Here is a 19,481-nt window from a genome sequence, read left to right on the forward strand (position 1 = left end):
CGGAGACAGGGCCCGCGGGGGCCCGGGGACAGAAAGACCAATGATACGTGGATTGGCACGAATGTTAACAGCAAGCACTTCAGAAACTAGAACATACAATAATGGAGACAAAGGACAGCCCTGACGCACGCCACGAGACAAAGGAAAAAACCGAGACAGATAACCATTAACAACTACAGAGCTTTGGACAGCAGAATAGAACAGAACAACCCAACGGACAAAAGATGGGCCAAAACCCATCCTCGACAAAGTAGCACACATAAATGACCAATCCACTCTATCAAAGGCCTTTTCCTGGTCTAAGGAGAGAACGGCAACGGGATGTCAGATTCCGTGGCAAAGGCAACCACATCACGCAAAAGAGCAACATTCTCGCCAATAAACCTGCCAGGAACACCGCAGGTCTGATCCTCACTAACAAACCAGATGGATAACTTTGAGAAGGCGCCCAGCAATAAACACGAGAAGCAAGCTTATAGTCGACGTTGAGAAGGGAGATGGGGCGCCAGTTACGAGCGTCCAACCGATCTCCCTTCTTAAAGATTAAGGATATGAGACCCCGCCGTTGAGACAAAGACATAGAACCAGACAGATAACACGAATTCAAGACCTCCACTAAATCAGACCCAAGGACGTCCCAGAATTTCAAGTTAAAACTCCATGGGAGAGGCCATCGGACCCCGGGGCTTTACGACGAGCCATGCCAACAAGGGCACGATGACACTCCTCAAGAGTCAGAAAGCCCTCACAAAGATCAGCTTGGGCAGATGAAAGGACGAGGGACACATTACTGAGAAGAATATCTTGAGCGGCGGAATCCGTAGGACAGGCAGTAAAAAAAGAGAGGAGTAGAAAGTGGCGAACGAAGAACACAGATCAGAAGGTGTTGAAACAATGGACCCATCAGGGTTCCGAAGCGCAGAAACCCACCGGTCAGCAGACCGTTTCTTCTCTAAACGAAAAAAGTACGCCGATGAGACTTCGCCCTCCTCAACCCATCGGACACACGTGACCGTACTTGGGCACCTTGAGCAGCCCTGATGTCATAGGCGGAAAGCTGTTCAAGGGTGGATCGATAAACACCTAAAACAGACAGGCAACCAGCATCAAGCCGTGCCTTGAGGTGTGCCGCCAACTAGCCAACAAATCGCGTGACCAAGATTCTTTCTGCGACCGGCGCACACAGTAAGATACCGTAATGCCCTTCGATCTTTGCTTTACCGGAATCCCACCACTTGGAAAGAGAGGAAAAACAGAGCTTACAGTCCTTCCAATCGGCCCAAAAGTCAGAAATAAGGCGACAGACCAGTACTCCTCCTCCTCCAGGACTGAGGTATTAAGCTTCCAAAGCCCCGGACCAGGAGGAATAACGTCAGGAACAGTAAGAGAGCAGGACACAGCACAATGGTCTGAAAACGGACACGGAAGAATTTCACAAACAGAGACAGAGACGCAACCCAGACATAAGGGCACCCAATTAGATCTATACGGGAGGAGATAGAGCCATCCGCCTTAGTCCAGGTAAAGGCGGAGGAAGACGGATGGAGGTATCTCCAAATATCAATACAACAGACATCGTCAAAAAGACGACCAAGGGCAACAACACTCTCACGCGAGGTATCACCGACCACGGAGCCCACACGGTCAGCAGCGCGATCAAAGACGGTATTAAAATCGCCGGCGAGGAGGGTGGGAACTGAAGGGTCTAATCGGGAAGAGACCCCGTCCAGGAAGGCATCACGATCAGGGTTACGATTGGGAGCATAAATGCAAGCAACCCTGAACACAGCGCCACGCAAAGAAAACTCACATAACAAAAACCGACCACAACTATCAGAGGAAGAGATTTAACAAGGGACAACACTGGACGAAAACAAAAACATACAACCACAAGGACTTATTAGAGCCGGAGACACCACAACGGAAAGACCAGATGACTGGAAACCAGGACTGACACTCACTGAGGGAGATGCAGTGGGCCTCTTGGAGGCACACTACATCAGGAAACAACAGGCAAGGAATGAAGCCACTGTACAAACCCAGCTCGCTTAGACTGGTCTCGCAGACCGTTGACGTTAATTGAGACAACTGACAGAGCCATAATGGAGTACAGTAAAAGAGTAACTATGTACGTGCTTTGCGTTGGGGGAGGGAAAACGACACATCAGGCAAACCTTCGTGCTTCGCAGACTTGACAGTATCAGCTGAAGCACGAGTCTTCGATTTAGTAGAAGAGGGCGCAGCTCCGCTCTTCTTAGCCACCTTTGTAAGAGCCTTCCGGGAAGGAGTAACAGAAGAGCTATCAGAGGAGGTTCTCAACGGAATCACAACCGCGTTTACGAGGAGTGGATACCTCAACCATTTCCACCTCCAAAGGTTCAACAGATTGGGAGGATGGAGGAAACACCCGAAGAAACAAGACTGTCGGTACCACCACTAGCAAACAGTACCCCTTACGACGCACACCTGTATTCTCAGCCACTTTACATAAAGTGCCACCACTTGGTGGTTTTTAACATTTTGTAATTTTTTAACAGAATCTCAGTACTTTTGGCACGATGCCCGTAAATGCTCACGGCGGACAAGGTGCTCCCAGTCTCATGGCCACGAGATATGGTGGTCCGATTACAATCCGTGCCAAGGAAGGAATGCCCAAAGCCAACCTGAAAGCGAGGCGCACACAACGATCGCTCTTGTACAGTGGGCAGCAGCACCAGCATTGCATGGCACTTGCGTTGACGGCAAGAGGACAAATGCACATTGTGCTTGCTCTGACCTCGTTTTCATTTTCCCTTATAACAAAGTTAATTTTCACGGCAAATTACTTGTCTACGACCATACCACAGGGAAAACACCGGTTCTCGTCCGATCACCGAAGTTAAGCCCTGTCGGGCGGGGTTAGTACTTGGATGGGAGACCGCCTGGGAATACCCCGTGTTGTAGGCTTCCCTTTTTCCTTCTGTACACTTGATTATCTCAAAAAATCTCAGTTTCTTTCAATGAAAGAACATTCCAAACCAGGTTTTTTGAACACAACATGCCAACGATATGTCAAAGATGAGACATACGACAAAAACAAAATAGTTCACACGAGAAAGTGGAACTTGTATTCCCAAGGGAGCGCGTGCGCGCGAGATCTTATCAATCCAACGTTTATGACATGAAACGTATCTTTTCGTGTGAGCAAAGAACAGGATACGACAAGTAAAAAATGCATGCACTGTTATGCATTAGATGGAAGTTAACCTAGCCCGGATGATATGTATACAACGAAGGCTACAACACTACAACATTGATCTTGCGAAAACGTGACTTACGTGACGTAGCGCACTTCAAAGTCTTACTGTTCCCTGCTCAACACGGACAGTACGTATTCAAAGGGCCGATAAGACACTATCCTGACCATGAAAGATTTACTTTTTATGATAACAATCCAATTAACTGATAACATAGAGAAACCACAAAGTGTTGGCCACAGAAATGTAACGCCAACTGATCTGGCGGGTCCTCAGTTACTCAATGCAAAACGGGCTCTCCAGAACGCAACATAACACAACGCAAAAGAAATCTATCGCGATGGAGCAGTACAAACACACATCCACTTACGTTTTCGAAACGATGCACGAGGATAAGAGCTCGACCCGCTGGCATTTTCTTGTCTCACTCGTCTATCGATGGAAATCGATGCGGCTGAAATAAACACGTCGTCTCCCTCTCTGTACGGCCAAGAATGAGAGAAATGAAATCACAGTTTTTCAGTGCACCAAGTACGGAACATTCACCTACAATTTCAGCAGTGGACTTCACAAATACAACTCACCTTCCTTAGTCCTTACACCGCCACCGCATCTCCTTCCCTGCCCTGCCTGAAACGTTACCAACAAACCTTCCCATTAGCCAACTTTGCCACCGGGGTTTGGTGCGGGGACTAGCGCGAACGCAGGTCCCCACTACCAGAAATTATACGCTCGAGTTACCCACATTTGGGGTAATCGCAAGGGTCAACCCAATCGAAGTGCAATGAAAGAGCCTCACCTTGAGAGGACTGCCTCCCTGATCACAGTGCCTCCCGCGTCAGGTAAGTATGCCTTTTCAGCCTCTCCGGGACCGCAAAACGCAACTTGTCTGCGCATACCATGTGGTAATGGAGGTCACGTGCTCCTCGTCCTGTCGTGTCGTGCTGTCCACTCGCTGCTATGCTACCTAGAAAAGAGAAGAGAATGTGAAGGTTGGTTGCTTGGTCACTTTTTTCTGCTTTCACTTGATTATTTCTTCCCCAGAGGGAAGTGGGCCACGCTCGGAGGTAGTGCTATACCGAGGCAACCCGTGGCCGGGACGAGGCAAGCCTCTTTTCCACGGCCCAGTTCCAAAAATCAGTTTAATATATGAGCTGCTCGATGAGCAGCTATCAGATATTAAGCTGATAAGAACAGATTACTACACTTGATCTTAGCCAAAAGGCCGAGAAGCGATGCCCGTAAATGGCTCACGGCGGACAAGGTGCTCCCAGTCTCATGGCCACGAGATATGGTGGTCCGTTACAATCCGTGCCAAGGAAGGAATGCCCAAAGCCAACCTGAAAGCGAGGCGCACACAACGATCGCTCTTGTACAGTGGGCAGCAGCACCAGCATTGCATGGCACTTGCGTGACGGCAAGAGGACAAATGCACATTGTGCTTGCTCTGACCTCGTTTTCATTTTCCCTTATAACAAAGTTTAATTTTCACGGCAAATTACTTGTCTACGACCATACCACAGGGAAAACACCGGTTCTCGTCCGATCACCGAAGTTAAGCCCTGTCGGGCGGGGTTTAGTACTTGGATGGGAGACCGCCTGGGAATACCCCGTGTTGTAGGCTTCCCTTTTTCTTCTGTACACTTGATTATCTCAAAAAATCTCAGTTTCTTTCAATGAAAGAAAGACACATTCCAAACCAGGTTTTTTGAACACAACATGCCAACGATATGTCAAAGATGAGACATACGACAAAAACAAAATAGTTCACACGAGAAAGTGGAACTTGTATTCCCAAGGGAGCGCGTGCGCGCGAGATCTTATCAATCCAACGTTTATGACATGAAACGTATCTTTTCGTGTGAGCAAAGAACAGGATACGACAAGTAAAAAATGCATGCACTGTTATGCATTAGATGGAAGTTAACCTAGCCCGGATGATATGTATACAACGAAGGCTACAACACTACAACATTGATCTTGCGAAAACGTGACTTACGTGACGTAGCGCACTTCAAAGTCTTACTGTTCCCTGCTCAACACGGACAGTACGTATTCAAAGGGCCGATAAAGACACTATCCTGAACCATGAAAGATTTACTTTTTATGATAACAATCCAATTAACTGATAACATAGAGAAACCACAAAGTGTTGGCACAGAAATGTAACGCCAACTGATCTGGCGGGTCCTCAGTTACTCAATGCAAACGGGGCTCTCCAGAACGCAACATAACACAACGCAAAAGAAATCTATCGCGATGGAGCAGTACAAACACACATCCACTTACGTTTTCGAAACGATGCACGAGGATAAGAGCTCGACCCGCTGGCATTTTCTTGTCTCACTCGTCTATCGATGGAAATCGATGCGGCTGAAATAAACACGTCGTCTCCCTCTCTGTACGGCCAAGAATGAGAGAAATGAAATCACAGTTTTTCAGTGCACCAAGTACGGACATTCACCTACAATTTCAGCAGTGGACTTCACAAATACAACTCACCTTCCTTAGTCCTTACACCGCCACCGCATCTCCTTCCCTGCCCTGCCTGAAACGTTACCAACAAACTTCCCATTAGCCAACTTTGCCACCGGGGTTTGGTGCGGGACTAAGCGCGAACGCAGGTCCCCACTACCAGAAATTATACGCTCGAGTTACCCACATTTGGGGTAATCGCAAGGGTCAACCCCAATCGAAGTGCAATGAAAGAGCCTCACCTTGAGAGGACTGCCTCCCTGATCACCAAGTGCCTCCCGCGTCAGGTAAGTTTTTTTTATGTTTAAGGCGAATGGCAGCCCCCCGGTAGGGTGAGTGCAATGGCTGCCAGACATTCAGACTCATCCATCAACAACAATGGTTCGCCTCAAACGGGGGTGCACCAGCACGTCAAACGTCACCGGGGAATCGAACCCCGCCCCTACAAACAAAAAAAAAAAACAAAACTAACGAAGAAAAGCATTCACGAGACGCCTCGTCCGACTTACACTCGAGAATGGCATTTCCACATCAAACAAACAAACAAGCAAACCAACAGGACGAAGGACTACAGGACAAAACAAAAACAACCGAACTGTGCAGCGGCGAATGGCAGACCTGACAAGGACGCCAGTCAGAAAGACTCATCCTAACAGGAGTAGGTACGCCGCGAGACAGCAACAGCTTGGGGCGACAATGGGACTAGAACTGGGACAGAGAAAAACGACCATTGCAAACAGAGCCGATAATGCCAGACGCACCCCACTGACGATGAAAATAACGTAGACGACGGGGGGACTTGAAACGCTTAAAAAGGAGAGGTAGATTGAACTTGACACGAGAGCGGACCTTTGCGATGACATCGAGAGCACCGGGCGGCACATTACGGAAACGAAAGTCATTCCGAGCGAGCCAGATAAAATACTTACAGACAACCTAGGATGTACACGAAAACACGAGGAACTCGACGGATCTCAGCCGGGTCAAAAACCAAACAGCACGTGACGGCAAACCAAAGAAGGGGACGAAGACGAAAAAACCAAACAATAGAGACTGTAACCATGAAAGAACACTATGAGCAAGAGGGCAGGAGAAAAACAAGTGAGAAGGACATTCAGAGGCAAGACGGCAAAAAGCAAGAAGGGTCGACCGAGTACCCAAAAACCGACAAGGCGATCGGCAGTGTACAACACGCCATGGCGACCTTTCAGTTGAGATCGATCACTGGGCGGTCAAGATTGAAGAAGAACAATTGGGACCAGGTCGAAGGCCAGTAGAGAGTATAGCCATACAAAGGAAAAAACTTGTCAACACAATGGGGAGTCGGACGATCCTCAGACAGCAAAAACAAATAAACAGAATTTGCAGAGATAGAGGAAACAGCAGCAAACATGATGAGGGGACAAAGACGCAATGACAAGGGAGGAACGACGCCGACGGGAAAAGGAACCACCAACCAAACGCCAAGCAGACAGAAGAGCAGAGTAAAACGGGGGGAGGGACTTGGAGGAAAAGGCCTCAGGACGGGACAGAACAACATCAAGAGCAGGGACACCAAAACGAGAATCACACCAAAAGGAAAAGAAATGGACCCAACTACGCGGAGAAAACAGTGAAACGCCGAACCCACTGGACAAGAAGCGCAGAAACCTTAAGACGAAGATCAATGACAGAAAAACCCACCAGCAGATGTAGGCTGAACAACAACAGCACGAGAAACCAGATCGCGTTTGCCCTTCCAAAAAAACCCAAAAACCAATTTACAAAGCTCGGAAGAAACCCAAGGGGGGACATGAATTAGGGAGGCAATGTACCAAAACCCTAGAAAGGGCCAAGGCGTTGATGACGAGAGCTCTCCCGCCGTAGGACAGGGAGCGTTGCCTCCAAGAAGCCAGCACATTCTCCACGGCATCAATCCTAGGACGCCAGTTCACTTCCTCCAAATTCCCAGGCCCAATAAAGACGCCCAGCACTTTGATCTTGGCCGAGGTCCCAGTCCAGGGTGACAGGGGGGTCAGTCCTGCCAGACCACGAACCGAGCCACAATCCCTTGGATTTGGATCCCTGATTAAGCTTAGCACCAGAACCCCTTTCAAAAAGAGCATAAACTTCAAAAATAGCAGCAATGGCAATATCAGACGTGACAATGAGAGAGGTGTCATCGGCGTACTGCGAGATCGGAGACAGGGCCCGCGGGGGCCCGGGGACAGAAAGACCAATGATACGTGGATTGGCACGAATGTTAACAGCAAGCACTTCAGAAACTAGAACATACAATAATGGAGACAAAGGACAGCCCTGACGCACGCCACGAGACAAAGGAAAAAACCGAGACAGATAACCATTAACAACTACAGAGCTTTGGACAGCAGAATAGAACAGAACAACCCAACGGACAAAAGATGGGCCAAAACCCATCCTCGACAAAGTAGCACACATAAATGACCAATCCACTCTATCAAAGGCCTTTTCCTGGTCTAAGGAGAGAACGGCAACGGGATGTCAGATTCCGTGGCAAAGGCAACCACATCACGCAAAAGAGCAACATTCTCGCCAATAAACCTGCCAGGAACACCGCAGGTCTGATCCTCACTAACAAACCAGATGGATAACTTTGAGAAGGCGCCCAGCAATAAACACGAGAAGCAAGCTTATAGTCGACGTTGAGAAGGGAGATGGGGCGCCAGTTACGAGCGTCCAACCGATCTCCCTTCTTAAAGATTAAGGATATGAGACCCCGCCGTTGAGACAAAGACATAGAACCAGACAGATAACACGAATTCAAGACCTCCACTAAATCAGACCCAAGGACGTCCCAGAATTTCAAGTTAAAACTCCATGGGAGAGGCCATCGGACCCCGGGGCTTTACGACGAGCCATGCCAACAAGGGCACGATGACACTCCTCAAGAGTCAGAAAGCCCTCACAAAGATCAGCTTGGGCAGATGAAAGGACGAGGGACACATTACTGAGAAGAATATCTTGAGCGGCGGAATCCGTAGGACAGGCAGTAAAAAAAGAGAGGAGTAGAAAGTGGCGAACGAAGAACACAGATCAGAAGGTGTTGAAACAATGGACCCATCAGGGTTCCGAAGCGCAGAAACCCACCGGTCAGCAGACCGTTTCTTCTCTAAACGAAAAAAGTACGCCGATGAGACTTCGCCCTCCTCAACCCATCGGACACACGTGACCGTACTTGGGCACCTTGAGCAGCCCTGATGTCATAGGCGGAAAGCTGTTCAAGGGTGGATCGATAAACACCTAAAACAGACAGGCAACCAGCATCAAGCCGTGCCTTGAGGTGTGCCGCCAACTAGCCAACAAATCGCGTGACCAAGATTCTTTCTGCGACCGGCGCACACAGTAAGATACCGTAATGCCCTTCGATCTTTGCTTTACCGGAATCCCACCACTTGGAAAGAGAGGAAAAACAGAGCTTACAGTCCTTCCAATCGGCCCAAAAGTCAGAAATAAGGCGACAGACCAGTACTCCTCCTCCTCCAGGACTGAGGTATTAAGCTTCCAAAGCCCCGGACCAGGAGGAATAACGTCAGGAACAGTAAGAGAGCAGGACACAGCACAATGGTCTGAAAACGGACACGGAAGAATTTCACAAACAGAGACAGAGACGCAACCCAGACATAAGGGCACCCAATTAGATCTATACGGGAGGAGATAGAGCCATCCGCCTTAGTCCAGGTAAAGGCGGAGGAAGACGGATGGAGGTATCTCCAAATATCAATACAACAGACATCGTCAAAAAGACGACCAAGGGCAACAACACTCTCACGCGAGGTATCACCGACCACGGAGCCCACACGGTCAGCAGCGCGATCAAAGACGGTATTAAAATCGCCGGCGAGGAGGGTGGGAACTGAAGGGTCTAATCGGGAAGAGACCCCGTCCAGGAAGGCATCACGATCAGGGTTACGATTGGGAGCATAAATGCAAGCAACCCTGAACACAGCGCCACGCAAAGAAAACTCACATAACAAAAACCGACCACAACTATCAGAGGAAGAGATTTAACAAGGGACAACACTGGACGAAAACAAAAACATACAACCACAAGGACTTATTAGAGCCGGAGACACCACAACGGAAAGACCAGATGACTGGAAACCAGGACTGACACTCACTGAGGGAGATGCAGTGGGCCTCTTGGAGGCACACTACATCAGGAAACAACAGGCAAGGAATGAAGCCACTGTACAAACCCAGCTCGCTTAGACTGGTCTCGCAGACCGTTGACGTTAATTGAGACAACTGACAGAGCCATAATGGAGTACAGTAAAAGAGTAACTATGTACGTGCTTTGCGTTGGGGGAGGGAAAACGACACATCAGGCAAACCTTCGTGCTTCGCAGACTTGACAGTATCAGCTGAAGCACGAGTCTTCGATTTAGTAGAAGAGGGCGCAGCTCCGCTCTTCTTAGCCACCTTTGTAAGAGCCTTCCGGGAAGGAGTAACAGAAGAGCTATCAGAGGAGGTTCTCAACGGAATCACAACCGCGTTTACGAGGAGTGGATACCTCAACCATTTCCACCTCCAAAGGTTCAACAGATTGGGAGGATGGAGGAAACACCCGAAGAAACAAGACTGTCGGTACCACCACTAGCAAACAGTACCCCTTACGACGCACACCTGTATTCTCAGCCACTTTACATAAAGTGCCACCACTTGGTGGTTTTTAACATTTTGTAATTTTTTAACAGAATCTCAGTACTTTTGGCACGATGCCCGTAAATGCTCACGGCGGACAAGGTGCTCCCAGTCTCATGGCCACGAGATATGGTGGTCCGATTACAATCCGTGCCAAGGAAGGAATGCCCAAAGCCAACCTGAAAGCGAGGCGCACACAACGATCGCTCTTGTACAGTGGGCAGCAGCACCAGCATTGCATGGCACTTGCGTTGACGGCAAGAGGACAAATGCACATTGTGCTTGCTCTGACCTCGTTTTCATTTTCCCTTATAACAAAGTTAATTTTCACGGCAAATTACTTGTCTACGACCATACCACAGGGAAAACACCGGTTCTCGTCCGATCACCGAAGTTAAGCCCTGTCGGGCGGGGTTAGTACTTGGATGGGAGACCGCCTGGGAATACCCCGTGTTGTAGGCTTCCCTTTTTCCTTCTGTACACTTGATTATCTCAAAAAATCTCAGTTTCTTTCAATGAAAGAACATTCCAAACCAGGTTTTTTGAACACAACATGCCAACGATATGTCAAAGATGAGACATACGACAAAAACAAATGAATTCACACGAGAAAGTGGAACTTGTATTCCCAAGGGAGCGCGTGCGCGCGAGACCTTATCAATCCAACGTTTATGACATGAAACGTATCTTTTCGTGTGAGCAAAGAACAGGATACGACAAGTAAAAAATGCATGCACTGTTATGCATTAGATGGAAGTTAACCTAGCCCGGATGATATGTATACAACGAAGGCTACAACACTACAACATTGATCTTGCGAAAACGTGACTTACGTGACGTAGCGCACTTCAAAGTCTTACTGTTCCCTGCTCAACACGGACAGTACGTATTCAAAGGGCCGATAAGACACTATCCTGACCATGAAAGATTTACTTTTTATGATAACAATCCAATTAACTGATAACATAGAGAAACCACAAAGTGTTGGCCACAGAAATGTAACGCCAACTGATCTGGCGGGTCCTCAGTTACTCAATGCAAAACGGGCTCTCCAGAACGCAACATAACACAACGCAAAAGAAATCTATCGCGATGGAGCAGTACAAACACACATCCACTTACGTTTTCGAAACGATGCACGAGGATAAGAGCTCGACCCGCTGGCATTTTCTTGTCTCACTCGTCTATCGATGGAAATCGATGCGGCTGAAATAAACACGTCGTCTCCCTCTCTGTACGGCCAAGAATGAGAGAAATGAAATCACAGTTTTTCAGTGCACCAAGTACGGAACATTCACCTACAATTTCAGCAGTGGACTTCACAAATACAACTCACCTTCCTTAGTCCTTACACCGCCACCGCATCTCCTTCCCTGCCCTGCCTGAAACGTTACCAACAAACCTTCCCATTAGCCAACTTTGCCACCGGGGTTTGGTGCGGGGACTAGCGCGAACGCAGGTCCCCACTACCAGAAATTATACGCTCGAGTTACCCACATTTGGGGTAATCGCAAGGGTCAACCCAATCGAAGTGCAATGAAAGAGCCTCACCTTGAGAGGACTGCCTCCCTGATCACAGTGCCTCCCGCGTCAGGTAAGTATGCCTTTTCAGCCTCTCCGGGACCGCAAAACGCAACTTGTCTGCGCATACCATGTGGTAATGGAGGTCACGTGCTCCTCGTCCTGTCGTGTCGTGCTGTCCACTCGCTGCTATGCTACCTAGAAAAGAGAAGAGAATGTGAAGGTTGGTTGCTTGGTCACTTTTTCTGCTTTCACTTGATTATTTCTTCCCCAGAGGGAAGTGGGCCACGCTCGGAGGTAGTGCTATACCGAGGCAACCCGTGGCCGGGACGAGGCAAGCCTCTTTTCCACGGCCCAGTTCCAAAAATCAGTTTAATATATGAGCTGCTCGATGAGCAGCGTATCAGATATTAAGCTGATATAAGAACAGATACTACACACTTGATCTTAGCCAAAAGGCCGAGAAGCGATGCCCGTAAATGCTCACGGCGGACAAGGTGCTCCCAGTCTCATGGCCACGAGATATGGTGGTCCGATTACAATCCGTGCCAAGGAAGGAATGCCCAAAGCCAACCTGAAAGCGAGGCGCACACAACGATCGCTCTTGTACAGTGGGCAGCAGCACCAGCATTGCATGGCACTTGCGTTGACGGCAAGAGGACAAATGCACATTGTGCTTGCTCTGACCTCGTTTTCATTTTCCCTTATAACAAAGTTAATTTTCACGGCAAATTACTTGTCTACGACCATACCACACAGGGAAAACACCGGTTCTCGTCCGATCACCGAAGTTAAGCCTGTCGGGCGGGGTTAGTACTTGGATGGGAGACCGCCTGGGAATACCCCGTGTTGTAGGCTTCCCTTTTCCTTCTGTACACTTGATTATCTCAAAAAATCTCAGTTTCTTTCAATGAAAGAACATTCCAAACCAGGTTTTTTGAACACAACATGCCAACGATATGTCAAAGATGAGACATACGACATACGACAAAAACAAAATAGTTCACACGAGAAAGTGGAACTTGTATTCCCAAGGGAGCGCGTGCGCGCGAGATCTTATCAATCCAACGTTTATGACATGAAACGTATCTTTTCGTGTGAGCAAAGAACAGGATACGACAAGTAAAAAATGCATGCACTGTTATGCATTAGATGGAAGTTAACCTAGCCCGGATGATATGTATACAACGAAGGCTACAACACTACAACATTGATCTTGCGAAAACGTGACTTACGTGACGTAGCGCACTTCAAAGTCTTACTGTTCCCTGCTCAACACGGACAGTACGTATTCAAAGGGCCGATAAGACACTATCCTGACCATGAAAGATTTACTTTTATGATAACAATCCAATTAACTGATAACATAGAGAAACCACAAAGTGTTGGCCACAGAAATGTAACGCCAACTGATCTGGCGGGTCCTCAGTTACTCAATGCAAAACGGGCTCTCCAGAACGCAACATAACACAACGCAAAAGAAATCTATCGCGATGGAGCAGTACAAACACACATCCACTTACGTTTTCGAAACGATGCACGAGGATAAGAGCTCGACCCGCTGGCATTTTCTTGTCTCACTCGTCTATCGATGGAAATCGATGCGGCTGAAATAAACACGTCGTCTCCCTCTCTGTACGGCCAAGAATGAGAGAAATGAAATCACAGTTTTTCAGTGCACCAAGTACGGAACATTCACCTACAATTTCAGCAGTGGACTTCACAAATACAACTCACCTTCCTTAGTCCTTACACCGCCACCGCATCTCCTTCCCTGCCCTGCCTGAAACGTTACCAACAAACCTTCCCATTAGCCAACTTTGCCACCGGGGTTTGGTGCGGGGACTAGCGCGAACGCAGGTCCCCACTACCAGAAATTATACGCTCGAGTTACCCCACATTTGGGGTAATCGCAAGGGTCAACCCAATCGAAGTGCAATGAAAGAGCCTCACCTTGAGAGGACTGCCTCCCTGATCACAGTGCCTCCCGCGTCAGGTAAGTATGCCTTTTCAGCCTCTCCGGGACCGCAAAACGCAACTTGTCTGCGCATACCATGTGGTAATGGAGGTCACGTGCTCCTCGTCCTGTCGTGTCGTGCTGTCCACTCGCTGCTATGCTACCTAGAAAAGAGAAGAGAATGTGAAGGTTGGTTGCTTGGTCACTTTTTCTGCTTTCACTTGATTATTTCTTCCCCAGAGGGAAGTGGGCCACGCTCGGAGGTAGTGCTATACCGAGGCACCCGTGGCCGGGACGAGGCAAGCCTCTTTTCCACGGCCCAGTTCCAAAAATCAGTTTAATATATGAGCTGCTCGATGAGCAGCGTATCAGATATTAAGCTGATAAGAACAGATACTACACTTGATCTTAGCCAAAAGGCCGAGAAGCGATGCCCGTAAATGCTCACGGCGGACAAGGTGCTCCCAGTCTCATGGCCACGAGATATGGTGGTCCGATTACAATCCGTGCCAAGGAAGGAATGCCCAAAGCCAACCTGAAAAGCGAGGCGCACACAACGATCGCTCTTGTACAGTGGGCAGCAGCACCAGCATTGCATGGCACTTGCGTTGACGGCAAGAGGACAAATGCACATTGTGCTTGCTCTGACCTCGTTTTCATTTTCCCTTATAACAAAAGTTAATTTTCACGGCAAATTACTTGTCTACGACCATACCACAGGGAAAAAACACCGTTCTCGTCCGATCACCGAAGTTAAGCCCTGTCGGGCGGGGTTAGTACTTGGATGGGAGACCGCCTGGGAATACCCCCGTGTTGTAGGCTTCCCTTTTTCCTTCTGTACACTTGATTATCTCAAAAAATCTCAGTTTCTTTCAATGAAAGAACATTCCAAACCAGGTTTTTTGAACACAACATGCCAACGATATGTCAAAGATGAGACATACGACAAAAACAAAATAGTTCACGAGAGAAAGTGGAACTTGTATTCCAAGGGAGCGCGTGCGCGCGAGATCTTATCAATCCAACGTTTATGACATGAAACGTATCTTTTCGTGTGAGCAAAGAACAGGATACGACAAGTAAAAAATGCATGCACTGTTATGCATTAGATGGAAGTTAACCTAGCCCGGATGATATATGTATACAACGAAGGCTACAACACTACAACATTGATCTTGCGAAAACGTGACTTACGTGACGTAGCGCACTTCAAAGTCTTACTGTTCCCTGCTCAACACGGACAGTACGTATTCAAAGGGCCGATAAGACACTATCCTGACCATGAAAGATTTACTTTTTTATATGATAACAATCCAATTAACTGATAACATAGAGAAACCACAAAGTGTTGGCCACAGAAATGTAACGCCAACTGATCTGGCGGGTCCTCAGTTACTCAATGCAAAACGGGCTCTCCAGAACGCAACATAACACAAACGCAAAAGAAATCTATCGCGATGGAGCAGTACAAACACACATCCACTTACGTTTTCGAAACGATGCACGAGGATAAGAGCTCGACCCGCTGGCATTTTCTTGTCTCACTCGTCTATCGATGGAAATCGATGCGGCTGAAATAAACACGTCGTCTCCTCTCTGTACGGCCAAGAATGAGAGAAATGAAATCACAGTTTTTCAGTGCACCAAGTACGGAAAACATTCACCTACAATTTCAGCAGTGGACTTCACAAATACAACTCACCTTCCTTAGTCCTTACACCGCCACCGCATCTCCTTCCCTGCCCTGCCTGAAACGTTACCAACAAACCTTCCCATTAGCCAACTTTGCCACCGGGGTTTGGTGCGGGGGACTAGCGCGAACGCAGGTCCCCACTACCAGAAATTATACGCTCGAGTTACCCACATTTGGGGTAATCGCAAGGGTCAACCCAATCGAAGTGCAATGAAAGAGCCTCACCTTGAGAGGACTGCCTCCCTGATCACAGTGCCTCCCGCGTCAGGTAAGTATGCCTTTTCAGCCTCTCCGGGACCGCAAAACGCAACTTGTCTGCGCATACCATGTGGTAATGGAGGTCACGTGCTCCTCGTCCTGTCGTGTCGTGCTGTCCACTCGCTGCTATGCTACCTAGAAAAGAGAAGAGAATGTGAAGGTTGGTTGCTTGGTCACTTTTTCTGCTTTCACTTGATTATTTCTTCCCCAGAGGGAAGTGGGCCACGCTCGGAGGTAGTGCTATACCGAGGCAACCCGTGGCCGGGACGAGGCAAGCCTCTTTTCCACGGCCCGTTCCAAAAATCAGTTTAATATATGAGCTGCTCGATGAGCAGCGTATCAGATATTAAGCTGATAAGAACAGATACTACACTTGATCTTAGCCAAAAGGCCGAGAAGCCGATGCCCGTAAATGCTCACGGCGGACAAGGTGCTCCCAGTCTCATGGCCACGAGATATGGTGGTCCGATTACAATCCGTGCCAAGGAAGGAATGCCCAAAGCCAACCTGAAAGCGAGGCGCACACAACGATCGCTCTTGTACAGTGGGCAGCAGCACCAGCATTGCATGGCACTTGCGTTGACGGCAAGAGGACAAATGCACATTGTGCTTGCTCTGACCTCGTTTTCATTTTCCCTTATAACAAAGTTAATTTTCACGGCAAATTACTTGTCTACGACCATACCACAGGGAAAACACCGGTTCTCGTCCGATCACCGAAGTTAAGCCCTGTCGGGCGGGGTTAGTACTTGGATGGGAGACCGCCTGGGAATACCCCGTGTTGTAGGCTTCCCTTTTTCCTTCTGTACACTTGATTATCTCAAAAAATCTCAGTTTCTTTCAATGAAAGAACATTCCAAACCAGGTTTTTTGAACACAACATGCCAACGATATGTCAAAGATGAGACATACGACAAAAACAAAATAGTTCACACGAGAAAGTGGAACTTGTATTCCCAAGGGAGCGCGTGCGCGCGAGATCTTATCAATCCAACGTTTATGACATGAAACGTATCTTTTCGTGTGAGCAAAGAACAGGATACGACAAGTAAAAAATGCATGCACTGTTATGCATTAGATGGAAGTTAACCTAGCCCGGATGATATGTATACAACGAAGGCTACAACACTACAACATTGATCTTGCGAAAACGTGACTTACGTGACGTAGCGCACTTCAAAGTCTTACTGTTCCCTGCTCAACACGGACAGTACGTATTCAAAGGGCCGATAAGACACTATCCTGACCATGAAAGATTTACTTTTTATGATAACAATCCAATTAACTGATAACATAGAGAAACCACAAAGTGTTGGCCACAGAAATGTAACGCCAACTGATCTGGCGGGTCCTCAGTTACTCAATGCAAAACGGGCTCTCCAGAACGCAACATAACACAACGCAAAATAAATCTATCGCGATGGAGCAGTACAAACACACATCCACTTACGTTTTCGAAACGATGCACGAGGATAAGAGCTCGACCCGCTGGCATTTTCTTGTCTCACTCGTCTATCGATGGAAATCGATGCGGCTGAAATAAACACGTCGTCTCCCTCTCTGTACGGCCAAGAATGAGAGAAATGAAATCACAGTTTTTCAGTGCACCAAGTACGGAACATTCACCTACAATTTCAGCAGTGGACTTCACAAATACAACTCACCTTCCTTAGTCCTTACACCGCCACCGCATCTCCTTCCCTGCCCTGCCTGAAACGTTACCAACAAACCTTCCCATTAGCCAACTTTGCCACCGGGGTTTGGTGCGGGGACTAGCGCGAACGCAGGTCCCCACTACCAGAAATTATACGCTCGAGTTACCCACATTTGGGGTAATCGCAAGGGTCAACCCAATCGAAGTGCAATGAAAGAGCCTCACCTTGAGAGGACTGCCTCCCTGATCACAGTGCCTCCCGCGTCAGGTAAGTTTTTATGTTTAAGGCGAATGGCTGGCCCCCCGGAGGGTGAGTGCAATGGCCGCCAGACATAACGACGAATCCGTCAAACACAACGGTTCACCTCAAACGGGGGTGCACCAACACGCCAACTTCGCCGGGGAATCGAACCCCGCCCCTACCAACAAGTAACAAAAGACAAACACACAAACGAGGAATTGCACCTAGGAGATGCCTCGCCTGACTTACACTCCTAAATGACAATTCGACAAAACGACAAAAAAGACTCAAAAACAACTGGACAAACCAAAACAAACACAACCCAGCACAAGGGTGAAAAGCGACCCACAAAAGGCCACCCGTCAACCGACTTACCCAGCGCCAAGGCGTTGGTTCACCCCCGAAAAAAAGGCCAGGACATGCACACGCAACACAAAACCAGCACCTAAATGTGAACAACCAGAGTATCATTACGCAACGACGCCACCACACCACGACCACCCCACTGACGGACAAAATAATGACGACGGCGGTCAGACCGGAAACGACGGAAAAACAACGGAAGATTAAACCGAACCCGAGACTTCACACGCTCCATAACATCCACAGCCGAGGGACGAACACCCCTAAAACGAAAATCATTCCGAGCCCCCCAAATACAAAACTTGCAGACATTCAACATATAAACAAAAACCCGCGGAACCACAGACAACTCATCAGCCGAGAAACCAAAAAGTGTATGACGAACCAAGATAGAAGGACAAAGAGGAGAAGCCAAGAACATAAGAGACTGAAGCCATGACAAAACACTGACCGCCAGAGGACAGTGAAAAAACAGATGCTGAAGAGACTCGACAGGAGCAGAACAAAAACAAGCCGTAGAAAGAGCATAACCAAAACCAGCAAGCCTTTCGGCCGTGTAAAGGACCCCGTGAGAACTTTTCCAAGACAAATCAATAACTGGCCGATCCAAATCAAAAAAGAAAAGCTGACGCCAAGTAGAAGACCAATAAAGAGAACCAAACAAAGGAAAGAACTTCTCCTCACAATGAGGAGAGACAGCATTCTCGGACAAAAGAAACAAATAAGCAGATTTCGTGGTCATAGTAGAAACAGGACAAAAATCAATACCCGAACCAATACCCAAAGAAGACGCCGTAAGGGATCCTTTACACGCCCGCCAAGCAGTCAACAGAGAACGATAGAACGGAGGCAGAGAATACGGCGAAAAACAAAGCGGAGCAGAAAAAACGAGATGCGGAGGAGCGGCAAGCCGAGAAGAAAACCAAAAAACCATGAAAGTGACCCAAGAAGACGGAGAAGAAACAAAACGACGAACCCACTGAACATGAAGAGCCATAACCTTACACTGAAAATCCACAACAGAGAAACCCCCCCCAAACAAGAAGGCTGAACCACAACACGACGAGCGACCAAGTCTCGCTTACCGCTCCAAAAAAATTAAAAATTAACGTATTCAACTCGACACTGACCCACCGGGGAACATGGATTAAAGAGGCCACGTACCACACACGGGAAAGGGCCAAGGCATTGATAACAAGTGCCTTGCCCTTATAGGATAACGAACGCTGACGCCAAGAGTTCAAAGCATTTTCAACCGCGGTGATACGCGGCCTCCAATTGTCCTCCTCCAAATTACCCGGACCCAGAAAAACCCCCAACACCTTCACCTTCACCGATGACCAAGTAATGTTCACCGGTGAGTCAGTGCGCCCATTCCAACCACCCAACCACAAACCTTCGCATTTTCCAAAATTTAATTT

The 19,481-nt window shown here is 48.1% G+C and overlaps 16 non-coding genes across 16 annotated transcripts; 6 read left to right on the forward strand and 10 right to left on the reverse strand.

Annotated features, from left to right (window-relative positions):
* The first annotated feature begins 2,827 nt into the window (after positions 1-2,827).
* Positions 2,828-2,946, forward strand: LOC138035074 (5S ribosomal RNA). The gene has a single exon (XR_011129411.1). It is a non-coding gene; the product is annotated as a 5S ribosomal RNA (ribosomal RNA).
* A 976-nt stretch (positions 2,947-3,922) lies between these two features.
* LOC138035067 (U1 spliceosomal RNA) lies at positions 3,923-4,086 on the reverse strand. The gene has a single exon (XR_011129404.1). It is a non-coding gene; the product is annotated as a U1 spliceosomal RNA (small nuclear RNA).
* A 195-nt stretch (positions 4,087-4,281) lies between these two features.
* Positions 4,282-4,473, reverse strand: LOC138035084 (U2 spliceosomal RNA). The gene has a single exon (XR_011129420.1). It is a non-coding gene; the product is annotated as a U2 spliceosomal RNA (small nuclear RNA).
* A 267-nt stretch (positions 4,474-4,740) lies between these two features.
* On the forward strand, positions 4,741-4,860 carry LOC138035056 (5S ribosomal RNA). Its single transcript, XR_011129394.1, has one exon. It is a non-coding gene; the product is annotated as a 5S ribosomal RNA (ribosomal RNA).
* Positions 4,861-5,838: 978 nt separating this feature from the next.
* LOC138035078 (U1 spliceosomal RNA) lies at positions 5,839-6,006 on the reverse strand. The gene has a single exon (XR_011129415.1). It is a non-coding gene; the product is annotated as a U1 spliceosomal RNA (small nuclear RNA).
* Positions 6,007-10,716: 4,710 nt separating this feature from the next.
* On the forward strand, positions 10,717-10,835 carry LOC138035086 (5S ribosomal RNA). Its single transcript, XR_011129422.1, has one exon. It is a non-coding gene; the product is annotated as a 5S ribosomal RNA (ribosomal RNA).
* A 976-nt stretch (positions 10,836-11,811) lies between these two features.
* Positions 11,812-11,975, reverse strand: LOC138035068 (U1 spliceosomal RNA). Its single transcript, XR_011129405.1, has one exon. It is a non-coding gene; the product is annotated as a U1 spliceosomal RNA (small nuclear RNA).
* A 194-nt stretch (positions 11,976-12,169) lies between these two features.
* Positions 12,170-12,365, reverse strand: LOC138035089 (U2 spliceosomal RNA). The gene has a single exon (XR_011129425.1). It is a non-coding gene; the product is annotated as a U2 spliceosomal RNA (small nuclear RNA).
* A 267-nt stretch (positions 12,366-12,632) lies between these two features.
* On the forward strand, positions 12,633-12,752 carry LOC138035059 (5S ribosomal RNA). Its single transcript, XR_011129397.1, has one exon. It is a non-coding gene; the product is annotated as a 5S ribosomal RNA (ribosomal RNA).
* A 981-nt stretch (positions 12,753-13,733) lies between these two features.
* Positions 13,734-13,898, reverse strand: LOC138035075 (U1 spliceosomal RNA). The gene has a single exon (XR_011129412.1). It is a non-coding gene; the product is annotated as a U1 spliceosomal RNA (small nuclear RNA).
* Positions 13,899-14,092: 194 nt separating this feature from the next.
* LOC138035083 (U2 spliceosomal RNA) lies at positions 14,093-14,283 on the reverse strand. Its single transcript, XR_011129419.1, has one exon. It is a non-coding gene; the product is annotated as a U2 spliceosomal RNA (small nuclear RNA).
* A 269-nt stretch (positions 14,284-14,552) lies between these two features.
* LOC138035061 (5S ribosomal RNA) lies at positions 14,553-14,673 on the forward strand. Its single transcript, XR_011129399.1, has one exon. It is a non-coding gene; the product is annotated as a 5S ribosomal RNA (ribosomal RNA).
* Positions 14,674-15,656: 983 nt separating this feature from the next.
* On the reverse strand, positions 15,657-15,820 carry LOC138035064 (U1 spliceosomal RNA). Its single transcript, XR_011129402.1, has one exon. It is a non-coding gene; the product is annotated as a U1 spliceosomal RNA (small nuclear RNA).
* A 194-nt stretch (positions 15,821-16,014) lies between these two features.
* LOC138035087 (U2 spliceosomal RNA) lies at positions 16,015-16,205 on the reverse strand. The gene has a single exon (XR_011129423.1). It is a non-coding gene; the product is annotated as a U2 spliceosomal RNA (small nuclear RNA).
* A 268-nt stretch (positions 16,206-16,473) lies between these two features.
* On the forward strand, positions 16,474-16,592 carry LOC138035092 (5S ribosomal RNA). The gene has a single exon (XR_011129428.1). It is a non-coding gene; the product is annotated as a 5S ribosomal RNA (ribosomal RNA).
* A 976-nt stretch (positions 16,593-17,568) lies between these two features.
* On the reverse strand, positions 17,569-17,732 carry LOC138035072 (U1 spliceosomal RNA). Its single transcript, XR_011129409.1, has one exon. It is a non-coding gene; the product is annotated as a U1 spliceosomal RNA (small nuclear RNA).
* Between the last annotated feature and the right edge of the window lie 1,749 nt (positions 17,733-19,481).

The sequence above is a fragment of the Montipora capricornis genome, unplaced genomic scaffold (genome assembly GCF_036669925.1).
Source record: "Montipora capricornis isolate CH-2021 unplaced genomic scaffold, ASM3666992v2 scaffold_251, whole genome shotgun sequence".
Classification (NCBI taxonomy): domain Eukaryota; kingdom Metazoa; phylum Cnidaria; class Anthozoa; order Scleractinia; family Acroporidae; genus Montipora; species Montipora capricornis.